Raw genomic sequence first — 17,886 nt, forward strand, 5'->3', positions numbered from 1 at the left:
AGTAGTTCAGCTGAGAAAGAACAAAAATCCGAACAATTTTTTTTAGTCGTTACCCGTGGTGAACCGATTCACAGTCGACATTCATGTGTACATAAATATATCTCAAACATAACAGCGGCCATAAACTTGGTAGGAAAAAGTGAACTTTGCATCGGAAACTAGACGAGAGGCTTCATACAAACGACTCGCAGTCATTTACAACACTATCAGACATCGCCGGCACCAGTTGTTTTTTAACAGCTGCCATGTTGGCGAGGGAGGAGGGAGGCAGGGAGGGGATGTTGCTGATGGTAAGTAAGAAATGAGCGCCACTCAGTTTTATCGTGACCCCGATGGTAAATATTTGCTTAGTGTGCATGCGGAGGCCGTCTGCACAATGCGATTCTTGAAGTGCGCGGGACTATTTTCCTACCCTGAGAATTATCTTTATGTAAAGACCCGGCAGGGGGCGAGCTTGTCGGCATAATGCCACCTATCAACGGAACGAGAGATTCTGGAGCCAGACCGTTGAAAATAGAATTGCATAAGAAACTTGCAGCACAAGGTAGGAACGAGAGCGAGGTGTGAACATATCTTGATGGCGGTTTTTTATTTTTTTTTTTCCTTGAGTACTTTTTCCCTTCCCCAAAGTACCCGGGTTAGCACGTTAGTAGATGATATAGTGAGCTGTAGAAGGAAGTGGTTTTATGTGTGTTCTTTGCAAAAATAACTGAGTTGATAGATAAGCAGTTTATATACCTGGCTGTGGAATTATTGTCGAGGAAATATGCCGAAGCTGAAAGAAAGAGGTCAAAGCAGACCCCATATTGTTGTGACCTTTTAGTTTCTGGAATAAACGGCGTGTATAGTCAGATGAAGAACGGAGTTTTCTGGATGGAATGAAGGAGAAATAGGCAGTCCATGCACTCATGAGATGAAGAATACCTAATTAGGGGTGGCGCCATGCTAATGCCATTAGCATCACTGTAGGCCACGTGACCACACAGCAATGAGTTCCGAACACTTTCATCCACCGCCTGCCCCATAACCTGCTGCCACTGGTTGCTGAGTGTCCGACCTGAGGCAGCACTGAGGACATCCCCAGTGTGCTTCATCTGTTTCATGGAGAAGAGAGGTCGCGAAGAGCAGAGGTTAAAGGGAGGAGAGGTCATGGCGAGAAAAGGTCATAGGTCATAGTAACAGAATACATTGTGGAGGCAGTGATGGAGGCGGAGAAGCGAAGCAGGGACACTCCGTTCTGTGGTATTCTGATGAGACAGATTGTTTTCCTATAGTCCAACAGAAGAAGCGAGGGCTGCCTTGTAGAAGCTCATATGCAAACAGCAGAACGAGAGTCAGAAAGGTTTATGAAAAAAATTATTTACAATTTCAAACAATCGCCAGTTAGGGTTATATTTCTCCTTTTGCAAAACTATTAACCGCTAATTCATACACAACACGACCATTTTCATGTAACCCAATCAGATTTTATAATGGATAATTCACACCACTGAACCGAAACTAATGGATAAGCCCTCGCTGGCTCTGCATGAAGCCTAGTCGCAATATCGGGCTTTCGTAACAGCCAATCAGAATTTAGCAGTTGTCTTAGTGCCGTGTGCAAACCAGAAAAGGGGGGCAAGTGTACGTGTGTGGCTTGGTTTATACTTTACAGCCTTCCTTCACCGCCAGGCTCTTCTACGAGCTTCACGATATCAGCTTCATTAACTTGGAGAAAGAGCGATTTATATCAACGAGTTCTCGGCCACCTTCACAGTTGCCTGCTCTTGCCGAGTAGTAATTTTAGGTAATGGGTAGAGGAAACAAAGCAAACTGATGAAAGTGAACCGTCTGCTTGATCTGTGAACGAGTTCTGCACGGTCTCCCTGTGTCTGACTCTTCCACCGGATGGAACTTTTGTCGGCTGCTACGAAATACTATCAACAACTTTCTTTCTGAGTGAGGAGCACTGGACATAAGGGATGGAGAGTTCTCACTCATTTCAACCAAAGATTAGTATCTTATCCATGAGCAGTATATTTATTAATCAACACAACTATAATCCTAATTTATATAATTATATTGCTTTTAATAAATATCAGGCTTAAAACAACAACGATTATTTCAGTGTTTTGCACAATATATGTTATGCACTTAAATAATATGGCGACAGGTTCCTCTTAATGCTAGGAACATTGTTTCTCCTCCTTCTTGAGGAGGGGGTGTAGCAGGCAATTTCGTCAAAACTGGAACAAAAAGTATTTCTTATTTATTGCTATATTGAGAGAGGTGGGAGGATTTAACAAGCATTTCACAGTGAAACTTAAAGACAACAGGAAAAACATTACTGCTGTTTATCGAACGATTCGTTCCTGTATCAAAACAATATAAATTGTCTGACAGCTTTATAGATATTTAGTATTAATACATTGATTAATGTTGGCTGCTGTCAGCATCACGCTTCACGTGCGTAGTTCTGTCCTACCCATCTTTCCTAGTTTGTTAACAGGGTGCACACGCTCTGCTGGACGAGATCGCTTTCGTCTCCTAATATGGCACTCGACTTCGGGATAGACGATCTCCACTTCAAATGTCAGTCAGATCAGTGAGTGGAAACATCATCTGCACATCCATCATCCATTTTCTTACCTATCCCATCACTTCCTCGCCTCAGTGGTAGAATATCTGATCGGTCAGATGACTTACAACGAGGGTCAGTCGTCGACTCTACTATGTAAGGCCCTCGACAAGGTCTCGTGTGGACGTGAAAATATGATTCGTTAGCACCTCGTTAGCACCATCACCGCTGCTGTGATGGATGGGACGACAGAAAGAAATATTTAGGAGTCTTGGGATGGAAGGGGAGGAGACGGTGGGAGGGAGCGGAAATAGTAAACTTCCTTTTACCTTAACAGACTTTTTCATTCTCTCTCTCTCTCACACACACACTTGCACCACAGGTTTGACGAAGAAGACGAATTAGACACTTAAACCACTGACCTACATTCCTCACAAAGGTTCTTCTTTCACCGTTGAAATGTGTGGGTGGTGATGCGTTTTGCACTGGAATTTTTATTTCCTTGATGAACAGACTAGTTCTTTCTAACTCACACGCCACACGGGGGGGGGGGGGGGGATCTCTTGGGTGTGGGATGGAGGGCATTCCTGCAGGATGAGTTCTGAGTGTGAATGCCTGTCACAGCAGCCCGATCTGTTCTCAAGCAGAAGATGGTCCCTTCCTACCTACTGACATGGATGAGTGTTAGAATAGCACAAGACTTAAACTCTCTCTCTCTCATCGCTTTGCTTCACTGACTCTGATACCAAACGTGGCAACCTGCGAGGCAAAGCTGGTTAGGAGGTCAGAGGTCAAGATAGCGAAGGTAGTTTTGATAGGACCCAGTGGGCTGCAGAAGCGGATGCAAGGTTCCTGAAGTTATTTTTGTATAAATTTTTCCAGACTTGCCTCCCTGCTCGCAGGTCAGTCTTCACTGTGAATTTATTTATTTTGAAGGGAACTGGAACTCAAATTCCTTTATTCAGTATGCCTGTCTCTCTGTCTGGTTGTCTGTCTGTCTGATTCTCAAAAGTTTCTAACTTGAACGGAAGTAAAGAATGGAATTGAGATGATATTTGGTTAATGAGCCGCAGATAGTCTTGCTGCCAGAGTTCCAACTCTGAGTGTAGACGGGACTTGCAGGTGTTTCCGCAGAGAACTTTCTAGCTTTGCCAGCATCCTCTTCGGTGTAGCAGATCTTACCTTTAACCTGGACCAGATTCTTTTTGTCGATAAAGCAGTGGTGCTGAATGTGCGGTGGAAGATGTGTTTGAAAGTTGTGTCAAGGAAATGAACACATTGTGTGAACACAAGAAGCTTACTGCAAGACGAGGACCACGAGGTGAAGGTAGCATAGCAACAGCCTCTCAGCCTCTCCATCTCTCTTTCTCTCCTTTTTCTTTTTCTTTGTTTTGTCTTCCTTCCATGACTTCTCTACGTGCGTGCAAGCACTGGCACCATCCCCAGTATGAAACAACACACCACACAAACAACAACACACCTCACACTGGCACCATCACACCACCTCAACAACAACGCACACCCGTTCAACACACACAGGGGGAGAGAACGGAGCAAAGTTTGCACCTGCTGATCAGCCAGGCTTGCAGCCCTGCAACAACGACAACAATTTACGACTCACAGGCGCCAGCTCATCGGAATGACGACGATGTGGTGGCTGATGACAGTGTTGATGTACCCGATCGGAACGGCAGCAACGTGCGCTCGTGGAGTCTCGCCTCACCTGCAAGGCACATCGTGCAAATCACTCCACCCGACTGTGATTTACAGGTAAGTGTCCCGTCAGGTCTTCTATACGACCGTCGTATTCTGCTGTCGCCTTCAAGACCTACCTGCGAGAAAGACTCTTGTTTTTACATTATTCCTCCCTTGGTAATTTTTTTTTATTTCTGGTCGATGTCGGTTGGTTGGATGATGAATGTGTTTCTGCTCGTTGGTATTGAGTTGGGGGGTCGGGTGAAGGGAGTCGTGAGTGTATGTCTTGGGTCTGCACTTGACTTTTGGTTGCTTTTCTCTAGATGAGGGATGCAGGCTGCTGAGGTCCACACACTTTATTGCACCACATCGCCAGGTCGTGCGGTCCTCCATCAAAGGACAAACAGTATTAGTGCCCGCTGTCCGATTGGCTGATAAGTTGAACCGAGTTTTCATCATAAATAATAGTTGGAAGTGTGTGCTTGAGGTAAACAGAATTTTTTCTTCTCCTAAGAAATATTGAGAGTATCTGGATTTGCTCAGCGAGGAAATGGTTTGATCTCTGGCAGAAAATGTTTCACGGAAACATGCTGTCAGGGGGCATCACTCCATACATATCCCCTGGCACTCTTCCTCGATAGCGAGTGGTAACTATGCTGCCTCACCCACACCTACTTATCTCCCCCTCTTCTACCATCACCTCATGCACCTGATGTGTGTGTTAGCGAGGCCTGGGCGAGGACAGGATCGGGGCACAGGAAGACCCTCCCCTTGACTGCAGCTCACCTTTTCATGTGTGTGTTTATTTATGCTGAGGTTTCGGTATCCGATACTAACGGTTTGCCTCATCCATATCGAGGAATGAGGACATACTTTGTGTACCCTCGAGGTGTTTGTTCCAGAAAGAAAATCACTTTTTTATATTTTCTGGCATGCGTGCATCGATGCTCTCCCTTCCATCACTCCTCCTACTTGCCACCATCATAGCTCTTCGTCAGTGGAATTCTTTCGTATCGTTACCTCAGAAATGTCTTATCTCTTCCTCAACAGTTTTCTTCGCACAGTACCAGAGAAAGAGGAAGAGAGAAGAATCAGGTGCAGACAACTCCCGCTGTTCTTGAACGGGTTGCTGCTCCTGCTGCTGCTGCTGCTGCTGCTGTAAGTGTTGTTGACACGGGACTACAGACTGACTTTCAGCGATAGCAGAAATTAAACATAAAATTAGATGAAAATCGTGTTTTGTTGTTGTTGTTTTTTTTATTTTTGTCCTCTAGTTCTCTTCCTTCGCATGTGTTCGTACATCTTGGGTTCAGATCCCATCTCGGGACACTGTCACACCTGTTCGCAAGGCCGACCGTAGGGATGGGGTCTCTGGACACTCCGGCTACCTCCCCTTTCCCTCTCCTCTGTCCTCTCTCCACCCACCCGCACCCCCACAATGCGAAATCACCTCTAGGTAGAAGCACTTTCCCACCAAAGCAATCAATCAACCAGCCAAGCTCATCCTCCATCTCGACCGGCGGCCAAGGTCTGACCCCGACCCTTCACCTACCCCTGCACTTCCCACTATCTCTTTGTTGCCTCATTTCACATATTACGGATCACACCAACAAACGTATGTGACCTCTGCCCCACCCCTTCCCAAGCCACCCCAAAACAAAGGCTACCCTTGGTCACGGACCACTGCACATCGTCTCTGCACGACAGTTTACGTTGGCCCAAGTCACGCATGCGCAGTCATGAATCTTTGCCGGCCAGGTCATCTACGTCCCCACGTTCGTCCTTCTCACGAAACATCGTCGATGTCAGCGCGTGCGCGTGGAATCGATGGCTGCTGAGCTCCGAGAAGTCACGAGACATCCAAAACTGTATAAAGCCCTCAAAAGCTGTAATAACCGAGGGAAAGGGAGGGCATGCTAAAGACTGTACTCTGGACGCTCTTTGCTCTCTCTACAACCATATTTTCCACGCCAATCGCCGGTAGTGCCCTCCATGCTACTATATCATAGAAAGCCGGCAGCGCCATCTGCTGTTGTGACGTCAGCACGCACGGACAGCCGGGTATTGTTGTGTTCGTTATTTTTATTGCGTTTCGATATGATCGCGATGAAAACTGTATTTACAAAACAATTTCGTACCATCACAATTGTCAAGGTGATTTACGGGGTTTCAAAAATGTTTGTTTTGAAGTAGAATTAACTCTAACGAGAGCTGGGGTTAAAGTTAAGTCTGAGGTCAAAGGTGCGAGCGGGGATATCCTTAAAATAAAGGATGCTGTGTAAAGTGTATTTTCACGTTTAAATAAGCAATTTCAGGAAAATATAATGCATGATATTGAGATTTTGCGGCATCAATCATTTCGAAATTTTACACCTTGATAGATGAAACCGGCATCTTTAGAAAGAGTGTTATATGATAAATGTAAATCAATTCAAATGTTCAGATTCCGCTAGAAATTGCCCTTTCCATAAAATCTTTTTTAAATTTCGTAACTATTATATATTCGTATATTTTAACAATCGAATGCTCCCATTTATTTCACGCATAGAAGCACAATATCTAAAACACTGAATAAAACAAAATTTTAAATCGAAGAACATCATAAATCAGTCCTCTCCCCTTCAAAAGAGCAAAGCAATTGCTTATAAATTTTATTTCCATTTGCTGCAAATCATTATCAGCTCCAAGATGAAAGCGATTTCGGACAAAGTCGTTATATTTACAGTCTGTTAACAACACGAAAACAGTAACCACACTTAAATATCTCCACTCAACCGACTGGTTCCTTTTTCTTTGATAGAACCGGCCACTTCAGTGCTCTTAACTGTAATTAAAGCCGACTAATGTTAGCTTGAGTGGGAGTCACGTGGGCGGTAGTTGCGGTAAAAACTACTTTGTGGTTGTTCTTGGTCCAAGCTGTCGTCTGATGGAGGAATATCTCTGGACTGCCTGCACTTGAATTTTTTTTGCGGTAACTTCTAGAACTCCAAAGCAACTTTGTTCGGATTTTATGATCAACATTAAGAAGAAGAAGAGCAGACGATGCGAACTCTCTTGTTGATGAAAGTAGGAAAACTCAAGCTTTACTGTCTGTTGTGTTTTCACTTTATTGGCTCAGAGTCGTGGGAAATGGAAGTCGAGGATATCTGCCAAAAAAGTAAAATATTTTGATGTTGCTATCATGATTTAAAGGCCCAGAAGCCTGATTATTACAGTAAAACTGAGGTCTGGAATGCTGTCCCTAATCACCAACACCTACAGCAGCAATGTGTTGTTGATTTATCAGCGAAGATAACAACAGAAGAAAGGAAACAAATTGAGCTCACATTTGTCTGCTGTGCACTAAGCCAGGTGGCTTACAGCTCACCTCACCTGCAGGTAACTACAGAGTGTGGGAATTACCACAATAAATTTCCATTTTTAATGTTGATGTCAGCTATAAATCCAGGTTTTCAAAATATAATTTCCCTTTCTACAGAGTCATGACAATAAACAAGCTGACAACAACTCAATGTTGATTACTGTAACAACTGTTATGTTAATCTACAACTAATAATTATTGTACTGAGGTAATTAAAACACATGTACACTCAGGAATAGCACTTCTCTTTTGAATTTCTTAAAATAACATCCCTAAAACCTTAGGTCTAAGAAAAGTGTTATTCTTCTAGTTCTAGAAAAATCTTTTAGACTTTATCAATTTCTTAATACTACTGATGGCCATGTTGATTTAATTGTAGCAAAATAAATCTTTTGCAGGAGGCCCAATTGTGTTTATTATGTATCACTATATTATAATTATTATGTAAAGTAATCTGTTCCCTCGCTGAAGACAGTGGTCCATCTGACTGAAGGTCCTTGGTCCGACATGCATGTGTCCCTGATTTCAGGGTAGAAACAGTGGAAAAGGGGATGGATGGCCTCCTGTAGGCCCCAACCCCCACCTATTGTGCTCCCAGTATCTGTGAGGGAAATTAGGTTCATAAACATCACACCTGCTCCGACTGCCTCAAGACCTGGAAAAGCTTGCCGGTCGTAACCCTCACACCCGGGTGTGCACACGTGTACATTATACCCTCGGTCTAATGTTGTTTACACAGTCACTTGCCCAAGTATCTCTGGTTTTGCACAGACAAGTGCCCAGTCTATTTTTTGCATAGTCAAGTGTCCTTATTCGAGATTAAATTTTCCACAAAGTGCTCAGATCGTCTTTCAATTTTTTTTGTTCGGATTGCTGCTGACAGGCGGATTTACTGGGACGGGAATAGTTTGGGAGATTTCTAGGAACCTTGTGTTCGCCATACTACAATGCCTTGCCTTCAAGAATTCCATTATCTTTTCCTAAAGTGTCGTGCACAGAACAAGACATAGGTGAGCACGCGGAGAGGTGAAAGGTGAAGGAGAAGGATGAGTGTGGTCCGGATACTGATGCTCTTCCTTCTCCCTGCCTTGGAAGGATTGATGAGCCATAACTGTCAGTGACATCAGTTCTGCATTAATAAAATTTAGATGCTTCAATAATAAAAATAATCTTTTAATAAGTCATGAAGACTTAACCACCAAACACTGAAATGGTCCATCACACCCTACATCAAGCCTCTGACTAAAATTTAAGAGGTTGACTTTTGGAATCGAGGTGTGCAGGTCGAGCTGTGAGCTCCTCCTCCCCACCAAAAAAATGAATAAATAACACATAAAGAACGCAGCTTGCATAAAAACTGTTTTGTGGATGTGTAGAAGGGCTGAACCCAGAGGGAGCCTACTATATGAGCGGATGGAGTTTGTTCTCTTTGGCATCTCTATTCGCCATTGCCGGCATTATCTAAATAAACATCCGGTGACTGCCTCTGCCACCCTCTAGCCCAGACCTGGGCAAACGCCGGCCCGCGGGCCGGATCCGGCCCGCCTCCTGTCTCTGACCGGCCCGCCCGCTGGCCGCCCACCAGTAAATATACTATATATACAGTATTGGGTAAAACTGAGTTAACTATATTAGTCCGGCCCTCTAGAACCATTCCAGTTTCTCATCCGGCCCCTTGGGAAAATTAATTGCCCACCCCTGCTCTAGCCGAATATCTTCTAGAAAATTAAATCAGATAGCTCTCGCTGCTTTAAAATGAGACCCGGGCAACTATTCTGCTGTCCGGTCCTTCATTTTGATGCAGGCTAAGCAGAAAAACAGAGAGGACTACGACGACGAGAGCATTGATGATGATGATGATGATGAGGAGGAGGAGGAGGAGGAGGAGGGGTGTTAGTCTCGAAATAGTCCAGTTTTGCTTTCCCCAGTCCAAACTGACGAACACACCCTCTGGGACTTCAGTGGCAGTAGTGGTTTTCTTCAGGAAAAAATCTCCAAATCGATTTCTGTCAAGGGCCGAGTATCTCCCGCCCCCTGGGGGTGGCAAACAAAGTGGTGCAAGGTGGAGTCCTTCAGGAGCAGATGACTGTGTCGGCCACAGTACACTGACTTGTCTCGCCACACCCGTCAGCGGCCAGTAAAAACCTCAAAGCCTGTGTAATTAATTCCCCAGCTTCAACCACCATGTACAGAGCCCAAGAACAAGTGTTTGTTCACGGGTTTGCTTGTCTGTGTTAGTCTGGCTAATGTTTTCTTGCTTTCTTTCTTTGGAAAAACCAACTGAAATATTTGTCATAGAAAGAGAGTATGATGTTACTTTATTAATGAATCCTAACATGAAAAGCATTGTTGCCTGACTGAATTTTTACCATTTTCCTCCATCCGTGTATTCTTCAGCTTCCTTTTGCATCATTGAAATGATGATGTGTAAGGTCAGGATGGTCGTATGAACATTAAGAAGTTTATCCTGTCTGTCCATCCTGAGGTACTAGCACTGACGCCACTTCACTAAACAAAGTAAACCAAAACAAAAGAACATTCCAGAAGACCTTCATCTGAACCTCAAACTTGGAAACAGAAATGTAAATGCAATTTCACGAAGCAAAACCATTCCACGATCCTTTGAGAAGAAATCACGAAAGTGACTGCCGAGGAGAGTCGGAGGAAGAAGTGGACTCGACGTTCATTTCCAATCCTCTCCGGCTGACGACAGGCTCGTTTTTATTTAGGGTTAATTACTCTTAATCGCCCAGACCGCAGTCTTGTCCCTTGATCGATAGACCAGACGGCCACCAGGAGCCCATTGGTGCCCAGCGGGAAACCCTTCGGCATCAAGACACCGCCGTGTGGTCGCCACACTGTGTCGAGCTCCAAGACAAATTTTTTCCCTTCTTTCCCATCTTTTCTTGGAATCTCTCGGCGCAGTGAACGAGAACTTGATCGCGCGGCAGGACCTAACTGTAAGTGAAGAAGATCAAAGTCCTTGCCATCCAGAACAACCGTTGCCATATGTCCCACAGATCGCTGCTTACAGGGAACGGAGAGGAAGATCCATGATTGAAAATGTCAGCAGTGGCTTGTGAGACCAACTGGAGTCGCAGTTTCCTGAGAGGAAACAGAGTGGAAAACAAGAAGAAAGATTAGTCCACATCGTATATTCCCTGATGAAAGATCACAGTTAGTTTAAAACATAAACTGAAGGAGAGAGCCAAAGGTACTGTGTAACCCTGTAGGTAATGAGGATGCTTGACTATTGGTCGAGCCTTCATTAATGTACTTGTCTGCTACAAGTATATAATGAGATCGTTTGGGACTACCTACAAGTGTTTGGGTCTGTCAAGCTGAATCCATTGATATCCAAACTATTTCTGTAGGCAAAATTTTTTTCAAACCTGTCAGATACCTATGAACACAGTTTTTAATATTTTATATTTTTAAGACAAAATGTTTCCACACTCAGTCCAACTGAAGTCCATCACACATTCTTCGTTCAGCCAAAAGCGTCGCCACCGACTCCACCCACCTTCTCATCTTTTTCCAGTCCCACCTTCTGTCTCGCAGTCTTCCTCTTGTACCACCACCACTCCTAATAAAATGTCCAAGCGTTAAGCTGCGCCTCCTTAGTCATAATAAAACATCCCATAATAATCCATTTTTGGCTACAATGGCGGCCCGCCTGTCGAAACCGCGGACTTAATAGGTCATCAGGGCCACACTTTCGTCCCGTTAATAGGTGGTGCCTCGGTTCTCTTCCTTGGCAGATGTCAGAGAGTTATTTGCCCCTCTTCCCCCTCTCCTGCACTCTGTTGTCTGTGATCAGTGAATCACAGGGGGGAAGGGGAATTGAAGGTGGGGTGGAGGGGTATGCATCACCTCTGGCACATCCGGCTGAGGTTGGGTGCCTTGAGTCACGGGCAATAACGTTTACCTGACGGAAAGGACAAGAAAAGATTTCCTGTGGAGGACGCTTCCGGGAGACAACTCTGTGCACAAAGTTTTAGTACAGAAACGATTATTGTTACTACAAGATCTTTAATCGGGTACAGGTGGAGGCGTGGGGTGGATGATACTTCCAGAGCAGCATCAATGAAAAGAAATTCACGGCCACCCAGGTTTGAATGAGGTCATCAAAATAGGTGCAGGGGCATCTCCATCCTGCTAGAATCCCTCGCACATCAGTCACGGGGTGGGGTCGGGGATGTTCGGCAAGAGCAGAAAAGCGGCCAGAAGAAGGATATTTTCACCTCCCCTGACTCAACCAAATAAATGATTGGACGATTAGATTGGCCGTCTTCTCCGCCCCCTACTATTGCCCTCTCCTCTCTCTTCTTTCTCTAGTTTTCTAGTTATTAATGTTTAAAAAAAGGGGAAAAATGAAAACATATAGCCCATCGTTTTATTTTCCTTTCTTCTTGATCACTCCATTCCCTCGCCAGTCAGAAATCCGGCCATCTTGTTTCCCTCTCCCCCTCCAGATAATGCGGCTGCGTCATCAAGGGTCGTTATCATTTTTTTATTTTTTTTTTTTTGAGATATTGTTTGCCGCCCCTGCTCTTCCTGCAACAAGTCAGAGGTGCATGCAAACACGTGACCACCTCATCGGAAGTGAGCAGATGATTACCCTTTCGCGGGCCGACTGTCAATCAGTTCACTGGATTTTTGTTTCATAAAATACCAAAAAATGGGGGACACAGGGTACACAGAAAAATATGCTTCAACTTTTAATACCCAGTATAAATATATTTGCTTCTTCCCAAAACGCTTTTATGCTATATTTTGTACTTTTCCAATATGTCTTCTGATGTCTTTCTGTTACATCGGAGGCTGTGACATCGTAGTCAGGTTTTGTCTTTTGTCTTTCCGTCCTGCGACTGTCGCAGTCTGTGAACCTGACCAAACTGATAATTTGATTGATAATCTGAAAATAGAAACAAATTTTGGAACCTCAAACTCTTTAATTCAAACGCAAAAGACCTGGATCCAATCGCAATGTCGTTTTAATTTGGTCTTCAACACCGTGCCAGCATCTGACTATATCAAGGCAGGGTACCCGGCTCTGTGCACCTGACAAGAACCAAGTGAGAGAAAGAGCAGTCTACCCAGGACGTTGCTGGCAGGCGCTACCGTGAGAAATGTTGTGTAGTAGTCAGGGTACCCGGCTTCACCCGGGCTGCTTTCAGTCGTTAACACTTCCAGGTGTGATTAAAATGTCAACTTGTCAACGATCCCTTCTTGGAGTTCATGCCCGGTGTCAGTGTAGCAAGCAGTCTAGTGAAACACATACACTCGTTACGTCCTCCTAACGTGGCAGCTGACTGCGCATGCTCGGCCACGGGGCCACAACGTTTTCAGTGAAAGGGGAGACAAAAATGTTGGTGTTTCCGAAACATTCTCGCTTCTTCCGTCTCTCTCTCTCTGTGGGACTTTGTAGTTTAATTTTGACATCCCCAATTTTCCCGCTGACCTCTCTCATGGGAAGACCTGGAAGACTAGATTGTCCACGTCTGTTCTGCGAAAAAGACTTTCTGCAGTTTCGTCTGGAGCCAGAGATGACTGTCAAACGGAGCATTGACCTTCTCGTAATCGAAACATATATTCCTCTTAAACTGTTTTGAGATCCGACAACCAGTCTGATTGTGATCAGAGGTAAAACAAACAAACAAACACGTGGGCATGCACACAGACATGGAAGTCTCTCTCCAGTTTTGCCACATTCTGATTCATTTACAAGAATACTGTAGGTATAAAAACTTTGCAATGTCTAAGCGATGAGGAGAAAGATAGTCGAAATGAAATGATTTAGTCCAGGAAAACAAGATTGGTGTCCTCTACCCGCTACTCATTGTCTAGATGGATCCTGATAGTGTAGTTTCTCCATTTAAAACCGCCTCCGACATTTTGTTTTACGGTCACAGGCTGACAACCAGACAATCTGTAACTTTGTTTATTAACTACTATTTTTAGGGATCATCTCGGTGATTCTAGAAACTAGAAAATGACCTTTTTTTGCAGTCAACGACACAAATTAACCTCAAGATTAAATTTCAGAGACATAATGGACGTGAAACAGACAGCAGACAAAAATCAAATTACCATCTTTTAGGTCTCATATTTTCTCTTTCTCTCGTTCCATGGTTGAGGTTAATTTCTCTAAAATAAATCAACTCCATTAAGGCATCCATTTAGTTTCTTTCTCCTCCCCTCTCTCTCTTTGTCTTTCTCTGAATACTTACTTCATGAAAGACATTTCTCTGTTTGTGTTCTCGACCACTATAAATATATTAGTCTGTTTGATGTAGAGGAGGTGAGAGTAGCTTAGTGGCTAATGGAGGTATCACTGAGAAAAAAGAATTTGCTCACACAAGAGCAACATGAGGTGTCAAGAGTTAGCAGGAACGGTGATACGTGCCCTAGATACGATGAACCACTCTCACTGCCCTCTAGCTTCTATGCTACAGGATCCTTTATCTCTTAACTTTGATGTTAAAGGCTTTACCGAGTGGAGAAAAAGATCACGGTCAAAAGACTCCTTTCATATCACTTATTAATTCCTCGAACATTGAATTCCACGGAAATATGCGAATCTCGGGAAATTAAAAACGAGTTTTTTTAAACCTTTTCAAATCTTCATCTGAGCAAAAACTTAGTGTGATCTCACCCCATGATTCGTCAGTGGTCTGCCCTTAGTAAACATGGGGCTGCATGGGGCTACACCAATCCCTCCCTCTTTTTATAAATTACTCATATTTCTTAGAAAATATTGTAAGGCTATTTGCATGAGTAGAATAATGTTTGTACGAATTCTGTAGTCTCCTCCAATTTTCCTTAGTGTTATCTCTCTCTCACACACACACACACAAACACACGCAGGAAGTGACGTCACAATGGCCCAGCAAGCTCTTTATAAACGGTTTTCCTTGAAAGTAGCAGTCGGTGCCTTGAAGTTAACCGAGCGTGTGGAAAGTAAAACACTCGCACAATTACTTATGCCTGATGGTCCCATGAGCGAAGAAGGAGTTGACAGCTGCTGTCGCCCGAGCGACGCCGTGAGAAGGAGCAGCGTTCACTGCACGCGCTAATCACGTTACGCCTGTGTGTGGTTTGCTCGCCACACATCAGGGGGCGCTCCACCGCTCGTGTGATCTTCCTGTCCAACTTTTTGGCGAGACTTTGCTAAACGAGGATTTATGTCCGGACATAAACTAGGGGAAGGGGAGTTTGGGGGGGGGGGGGATGGGGAACAAAAATCGAACTTTGAATTTTCGGAGTGCGTTAAATTCTGTGACTAGTTTACCACTTCGGGGTTGAGGAGAAATAAAGTACCCTCGTTCTTCAAATCCAGAAGCGAGAGCGTTTCTGGAATCAGAAATTTTTGTTTGGTCTCGTCCTGTCAGATAGACTGACAGGAGGGAATGAAAAGACGTTTAGATGACTTTGGTGAACGAAGGGAAGGATAGATATGTGCATTGAAGGTGAGGTGTTCGAGAAGACAAGAAGGTCGGATGGAGATATGGAGGGATTGAGAAACGAAGTAAAACGTGGGGAAGGGAGGGTTTTCAGTTTCTATTTATTTTCTACGAACCCAAACTTCTCCCCTCCATCCCACAAAATTTTGGTTTGAATTACCCAGAAACCCTCACTGCCTTCTGGCGGAGAACTGGAAACAAACAGAGCACGGGCATGCGCAATCAGTAATTTTTACGACTTTCGGTGTGCAGCGAACGGGGAGGAACGAGGGGTGTGTATGTGAGGAAGGGGTGGTGAGGAGGAAATTATACAACGGGCAGACCAACCTGCTGACTAACGGTGTCAACAGAGGGCATAAAAGATGGTCCAAGACCCATAAACCACGTCGACGACAACGTGTTACCTAACGATTCGCCTCGTAATGAACCCCGCGGCGGATTGGCCCTTCAGTCAGGTGACCAACACGCGCCCAGCTTATCATCCGTAGGGAGGAGTGGTCTGTGACTGCACGTTCTCCAGTTCCATGGAAAGGAAAAGGAGTGGAAGGAAGGAAGGAAGGAAGGAAGGAAGGAGAGGGGTTAAAGGGAGAGCATCCTGGCTAAAAAACGTTACCATGACTGTGCTGTTGAGATGTGATGGACATGGAAAGTAACCTGGGACCACAACAAGGCAATAATATACACACTATCATTATATTCCCGTTATATTCCGCGCTCTGTGCTGACGTCACCACAATATCTGGTTTCTCCCCCCTTGTCCCACACCTGATTACTTCCCTTGATCAGTTTCTGCGTCACGTGCTCAGAATCTCGTGATCAGCATCTAACAAATCCTGGCAGCAGATTAACAAGCGGAGAACCCAACTACGTTAGCTGTTTAAAGAATGGAGGAAAAAAACCTCACTCATCGAATCTTCTCTTCGTCATCGGGAGATAATGGCACGTTTTTACCGTCGTTTTTCACTGAACTACTTCAATGGCCGCTGGTTCTTTTCACGGGCCCTAATTTGGACATTCCATGGCTGGTCTGCAGCAATCGCAAGCATGCCGCTGCTAACAAGGTTTGTGCAGGAGATAAAGTCGTTTGCTGTAAACAATATGGGAACGGGTAAGCCACCATCCACCGTCAGCAAACAGGTGCGAAGTTACCGCCAAACTGATACCATCGATCTGGCGCGCATGCGCAATGGTATAAGTTTATCTGCGAAATGTAATGAGCACAAAATTAGACAGTTGTAGTATGGGTGGTGTGGAGAGAAATAAGAGGTATTCAAAACGATCGTGATTAACAGGTGAACGACTTTGAAAAAAGTACCAGCAGAGTAAAAATCTTTCGCACGTGTGCGGAGGCACGGAATGGTAAGGAAGAAAAAGGTGAAGGTCATCCCTTAACCTTTTTCAAGTCATTTGGAAAGTCAAGACCTCACTGTTCTCAGGGGGAGCTTCATGTCAGGGCAGTGTCCATCGCCCGTCCCTCATTGCCTTACCTTCCTCAACCGTCACAGGCGTTAGATCATCATCATCATCATCATCATCGTCATCAACATCATCACTCTCTTTACTGGCACCAGCCGAATCCGGAGCCGTCCAGCCTGCACGTGAGGTCGACCCGCCAGTACCTGTCATCGGGGGTGCTGAGGTGGGAGTCAATGAGACAATGGGGCGACAACGGAGCCGGACTTGTGCACCTGTTAGTAGATATCATCGAATTACTTGTTCATTCTTTCACGTTCGCCAGTCAGTTCTTTTCCTCTTTACCTCGCCGTCCTTTTTCCAGGTGTTGATAAAGGACTGTCATCGGGAGTGTGTCGTGTCTAGTCGAACAAAGCCAGATTTCGTTGTTTGAGGATGGCTAGCAGTGGTTTGTGTGGGCCAACAAGGTGGGCGAGCTCGTTGCGTACTAATTCGTTCGTTCTGTTCCTTATAGCTATTTGTAGCAGACTTCTAAATCACTTGGTTTCGAAAATTTCTGGATCCGCCTCTTGGTCTCGGTGAGTAAAGTTTGTGATCCGCAGCCTTACAGCACGGAATGGGGGACTAGGGACTTGTGCAGCCTGTATTTTGCTGCCCAATATTCATCTCATTCTTTCCTTCATTATTGTGGAATCGTCCAGCCTACACGTGGTTGAAAGCTCACTCATAAATTCAGTCCAACAAGGGACATCAATGCCTCACTTCAGCGATGGTCATATTACATACATAGGATATAATGATAATATAATGTTTTATATAATTATAATATTTATACTCTCTCTCTCTCTCGCTGTCATTTATTCTTGGAAAGTCTGTCTTTACAATTTTCTATTTAATAATTATTAACTTATTTATAGTTTAGGTAGATTATTATTAGATTTATTTATATGTTTAGTATACGTGTTCTTTTTACAAATTATTAATTTCCATTCAATTCAGTGTTAATTTTAATGCTGGTTAATCCCATTTTCATAAAGTTCGGATGACTCTTTGACCTGTGAACTAACTTAGAACGGCCGTAGGACGTTACGCCCGTTGGTCTCGTGTGGACAAATGGATGTCAACGTGTCTGCCTAGCCGATCATCATATTTATTACCTTTGATACCCCTTCTTGTTTCAACACCATCGCACCCATTGACCCTTCACACTTCAGTCCGACCCTTGACATAATCTACAATCTCAACCCACACCTTTCTCTCCCCTTCCCACTCTCACCTCTTATATCTTCTGTTTCCTCTTCCGACAGTTACCTCCCTTCTCCCACAGTCTCACCATGGTTACCCAGCCAACGACAACCTGCAGCATGTCTGACTCCTCCTGTGGGAGCGGTACT

This window comes from Pomacea canaliculata, linkage group LG9, assembly GCF_003073045.1.
Source record: "Pomacea canaliculata isolate SZHN2017 linkage group LG9, ASM307304v1, whole genome shotgun sequence".
NCBI lineage: Eukaryota > Metazoa > Mollusca > Gastropoda > Architaenioglossa > Ampullariidae > Pomacea > Pomacea canaliculata.